Below are 6,000 nucleotides of genomic sequence, written 5' to 3'. Positions count from 1 at the left end.
TCCACAAGGGGCACAGACATGGACGCCAGAGACACGGGGGCCACTGAAACAGAATCTTCCATAAGAACCATCACCAAGTTCCCTCCTCCCCCCCCCCTCTACTGTAACCCTCTCCCAGTGCCATAACCTCCCAACCCGGGGAACCAGCAACCGAGGATGCAGAGACAGCTGGAGAAAACACAGGACCAGGCGACAATCCCACCACAGAACCCATCACCACCACAACGCGACCCACAGGAGCCGCAGGAACCCCATCATCGTCGCCCACATCACCATCCACAGACGACGAACCCCCGGAGTCCCCAAAATCCCTGACGTTGGCCTAGGCCTCACCATGAGGCGGAGATAGACTTGAAACTCGCCGGGTTTGCATGGACACAGGTCGCAGCCCAGCAAACAATTTTAGGTTGCCACAACATATCTGGAAAGTATTTGAAAGGATTGGAAACGTTTGTTTTATCGTATCAGATACGATATTGTGTGTGGACTTAAATAGGTTTCCAAAACTTATAACCAAGACCTATGTATCTAACACTAATTTGAGATGTTGTGACAACTTTACACTCCTAACATGAGTCATTCATAATCCATTCATACACCAATATAAATCTCTTGTGAAAGGTTTGAGCCTAATCTGAACCCTTTTCACATCTTTGTGTTTAAAGTTAAATTTCTTGAAATTAAATTATATTATTTTATATTATATTATATTTTATTTTATATTGTATTATTATTTTTGTTATATTTTTTTATATTATATTTTGTTTTCAATTTAAATATTAAAACCAATTTAAGGGTAAAAAAATCAAATAATTTATATTTCTTTTATTATTTACTAACAAATCAGCAAAAATACAAAAACATATGACCTATATAATTATATATATAATATATATATAAATAATATATATATATAAATAATTTATATAATATATATTATATATATATATATATATATATATATATATATATATATATATATATATATATTAGTGTAATATATAAGGGTGTAGTCTAATAGTATATATATTATATTATATATATATATATATATATATATATATATATATATATATATATATATATATATATATATATATATATATATATATATATATATTTATATATAAATAATATATTTATACATAAATAATATATTTATATATAAATAATATATATATATAAATAATATATTTATATAACAATAATATATTTATATAACAATAATATATTTATATATAAATAATATATTTATATATAAATAATATATTTATAAATAATATATATATATAAATAATATATATATATAAATAATATATATATATAAATAATATATATATATAAATAATATATATATGATAACCATCTTTGTAACCTATATGTAACTCCCTCTTTGTAACAAAGTTCAAATAAAGCAAATATATATGTGTACATACAAAAGAATGGGGGTGGTAGAAGATAATATTAGTGTTTAGTGAGTGACCACAAGGTCTCCTCTGAATACTTTTTATTTTCTTCTCCGAGGCTATGGGTCCCCACATTGGCACCAGAGGTCTTCCTCACAAACTTTTTATATAATATATATATATATAAATAATATATATATAAAGTTAAAACTAGCTAGTTATACGTAGCTATAAGATAACTAACCAACCCTACCAAACCTAACCTATCAAACCTATATATATATATATATATATATATATATATATATATATATATATATATATATATATATATATATATATATATATATATATATATATATATACATATATATATATATATATTTTATTTATTATATATATACATATATACACACAGACACATATAGATTCTTCTATATAGACATTAGAGAAGATTCAGTGGTACGCCATGCACCAGGCTCGCCACCATTTTCAGTATTCGTCATATCCAAGTCTGCTGTGTGATGCACATGTCTTCTTGATTCACCACCCTGTAATGAAATATTGTTTGTTACTAATTGTTTTCAATAATACATTATTTTATTATATAATATTTAATTTATTAATTAAAAACCCTTTTCATATTATAGAAAAAAAAACTAAAACAAGAATCTATATAAAACTATAGAATAGAATAGAATAGAATAATAGAATAGAATCTATATAGAATCTATATATCATATATATATTTATATAAATAAATATATATATATAAATATATATATATATATATATATATTTATATACATATATTTATATATATATATTATTATATCCTGCATTATTCCAGCCCATTATTAGAGATAGTAGCCACCTCTTATTTTGGTTTTCTTTCATTATTAGTGCTCAGAAAATTAAATATATCTACATATTTAGTCAAAATCAGTTACATTATTTTATCTTATTCATAGCATAAATGTTCTCAAAGATTACTAAAAAGAAATTGAATTAGACTACAGCAAATTGGCAAACTTTACCTTGTATCTGTTTCCACCGAGTTTGTTTGGGGCGTTCTTCAACATATCAGCAATACCTGTCTCAACATCTCTTTCAGTTGCATTAGTGTGGGTGTTGATACAGGCTTCTGGAAATTTATAAGAATTAATTAATATATATAATTATAATTCACTTTGCCATTCCCCATTCCACAGTCCTCTCGTCCTTCCCACTTCCCCGTCCCCACATCCTCCCCACTATTCCCACTTCCCTGTCCCATCGTCCTCCTTACCATTTTCCCCTCCCCTGTCCCTTCTTCCTCCCCCACCATCTCCCATTCACCTGTCCCTTTGTCCTCCCCAGCATTCCCCTGTCCCCACCATCCCCAACTCCCCAGTCCCCTCGTCCTCCCCACCATTACCCTCTCCTCTGTCCCCTCGTCTTCACCACCATCCCCCCCTCTCGTCCTCCCCACCATTCCAAACTACCTCATCCGATGCATTCTATAATGGTCTGATGCTTCCATCAGAAAATTGGGAACATCAAATGATCTGATATTCCCATCACTGAAAAATAAGAACAGCTAAAAAAATGAAATGAAAAAAATAAAAAAATTAACTATACTCATGAAATGAACAGTATGGTAAACAACACAGCTCAATTTCAATGCAATGTCACACAAAATTATTAAATCGAAATGAAAATAAATTGAAATCTATGAAAATTCAAATTATCAATGCAATCGGAAATAATGAAATAATATCGCAACATAATATAGTGTGGGTTGCTCTTACGTGCAACAGACGGTGCTGTTTTTCAAAAAAGGCATGGTTTTACCTGTCACAAGTGTGGCATCTATACTTATACTCACGAAATGAACGGTATGGTAAACAACATAGCTCAATTGCAATGCAATGTCACAATAACATTTAATAACAATAACATTTAAATATACTTTAAGATATAATCTAGAAGAAAATAAGAACATTGAAACGGTTCATGAACTCGATTTCAATAAAGGACACTATGGGGAACTTTGAAAAACAGTTAATGAGTATAATTAGACAGACTTGTTGCTAGGCAGAGGAGTAAATAATGAGATATATGGCAAATTTTGCAAAATATATGGCACACAAACATTCATACCCAAACAAAGCAAAATGCTAGGTAAGAACAAAGCAGTTGGCCCGTAGGGGAAAGGAGATACCTACAAGACTGGAATACAAGTCATTAACAAGCACACAAGTACTACACCACACAACAACCGCACTACTACCAGAACTGGACGAATCACTACCAAAACAACACATTGCACATCACTACCAAAACAACACAACACAACACAAGCATTGGCAAAGAATTATAGACCAGTTGCACTAACATCCCACATAATAAAATTATTTGAGAGTGATCAGGAGTCAGGTTACTAGTTTTATAGAGACCAATGACCTCCACAATCCAGGCCAACAAGGATTTAGAGCAGGAAGATATTGAAATACCTCTTACAGCTATCTCTCATGTCCTCTACTTGTACAGTACAGCTACTTGACCATTACGACAAAATCACTGAGATATGAGATAATGATGACACTAACCTCATCTACCCAGACTCCAACCCACTCATATTAAATAATGATGTAAACAATAAATAAAAAAAATTCCACTTATTGATGTCAACCAACAAACTCACACTAAACATAGAAAGGACCTACGACATCTTACTTGGGAGCAAATCAACAAATGCAATTCATCTACAGTTACACAATGTAATTGAAATCTATGAAAATTCAAATTATCAATGCAATCGGAAATAATGAAATAATAAAACATCAGAAATAAAAAAGATGGTAAGTTCCTTGGTCTTTCCTTAGATCTGCCCGAAACGCTATGAGTGCTAGTTGCTTTACAAGAATGTATAACTTCAAGTCACTGTACTCTCCCCCAATGTACCTTCTTGTATATAAAGAAAAAATAAATAAATAAACAAACACATAATAAATCAATACTTACTAAATTTTGTCTATTATGTAGCAAAGAAGCATGTCTATGGAAGGCTTTTCTGTTGAGTTCGAAGCCCAGATTACTCGTGGTCTATGAAATAAGTTAAGATTATAAGTATAAAATTTATAAAACCAAATAATAAATCCGGTATTGCTCAATTTCAGATGCAGACGTACTGAATGATATATCAGACTGTCAGCATGGTATTCGATCTGGAAGGTCCAGTGTAACGAATTTACTCAGTTTCTATGATTGAGCCACAGAGATCTATAAAGAATTCTGATCAAGAAAGAGATCTAGGGGTGGTTTTAGATAGAAAACTATAACCAGAGGATCATATTAAGAACATTCTGCGAGGGGCCTATGCTACACTTTTTAACTTTAGAATTGCTTTTAAATACATAGGTCAAAAAGTTTTAAAAGTTTTAAAAGTTTTTTAAACCTCTCGTGTATCATGAGTGTGGAAAAGCTTCAGATGGTGCATTCAGATGATGAATATTACCTAGTTCCTTCATCTGGGAAGAATGAACACATATTGGTGCATTCGGATGATAAAAACTAACAATGATAGTTCAATTGATCAACAGACTGTATATCATATGCAGACTGTATGTGGATCTGCGGGCCACTCCAAACAACAGCCTGGTGGTCCAAGCTCCACCAGGCCTAAAGCACAAAGTGGTCCACTGGCACCGGCAACTTCAACCATAAATGTTCTCAAAGCTTACTAAAAATGATTGAATTAGACTAGACTACAGCAATCTTAACCTTGTATCTGTTTCCACCAATCTTGTTCAGTACATGCTTCAACATATCAGCAATACTTGATATGTAAATATATCTCACTGTGTCATTACAATATGCACCTCCCAACTAGGACAGCATTTGTACCTGTTACAATAATGCATAAACTTTAAGGCAATAGAGTATAATGTATGTCTTTCAATCTCAACATTAGATTTTATAACTTTCTAATGTAATAAATAAATACCATTAAACTATTTTCTGTTTAACTGTTAGAAAAAATCAATTAGATATATAAAAAGAAATAAAAAAGATTACATGGATAGTAAAATCTGGATTCCCAACTACAATTTATATAGATGTGATAGAGAAACTAGGTCAAATGGAGGAGTAGGTCTGTATATTAAACAGCACCTGACGTGCACAGAGCTACTAAACTCAATGTGGTGGTAGAGTGGTGGGGGGGGGGGGAAACATTGCAGAAAAAAACAAAAATACAATTTGGTCAACAAAACAGCATTGTTTAAAATAGAAGACATGGGTTGACATTTTGGGGGTAAGGTAGGTTACATTGAGTTAATTAGTTAGTACTTAGTTTTTATCTTAAACTGGTTGGGAGAGGTACAGTGTTGCTGTGCTGGTGAAAGAACACCTAAAGGTAAATTAAATAATGATTGCGAATCCACAAGAAGTTGACATAATAGCGCTAGAGATCTGCAATCAGGATGATAAACTTTCCTTAAAGAATTTGACAAACACTTGCTGATAGGACATGAAGTTAATGAAATGTATGTCAAGTTTTGTGAAATATATGATAAAAGCACAACAAAATTTGTACCAAAGGAGAGATGCA

At 31.6% G+C, this 6,000-nt stretch overlaps 1 long non-coding RNA gene across 1 annotated transcript in view; it reads right to left on the bottom strand.

The window, feature by feature from the left end:
* Positions 1-2,529: 2,529 nt before the first annotated feature.
* The window catches only part of LOC138372098 (uncharacterized), a 140,543-nt gene continuing 137,072 nt past the window's right edge, over positions 2,530-6,000 (bottom strand). Inside the window, exon 4 of the long non-coding RNA XR_011230715.1 lies at positions 2,530-2,550. This is a non-coding gene — a long non-coding RNA (uncharacterized lncRNA). The remainder of the gene's footprint in view (positions 2,551-6,000) is intronic.

This window comes from Procambarus clarkii, chromosome 37, assembly GCF_040958095.1.
Source record: "Procambarus clarkii isolate CNS0578487 chromosome 37, FALCON_Pclarkii_2.0, whole genome shotgun sequence".
Taxonomy (NCBI): domain Eukaryota; kingdom Metazoa; phylum Arthropoda; class Malacostraca; order Decapoda; family Cambaridae; genus Procambarus; species Procambarus clarkii.
The sequence above is the reverse complement of the archived record's forward strand: the minus strand, read 5'-3'. Positions and strand labels throughout refer to the sequence as shown.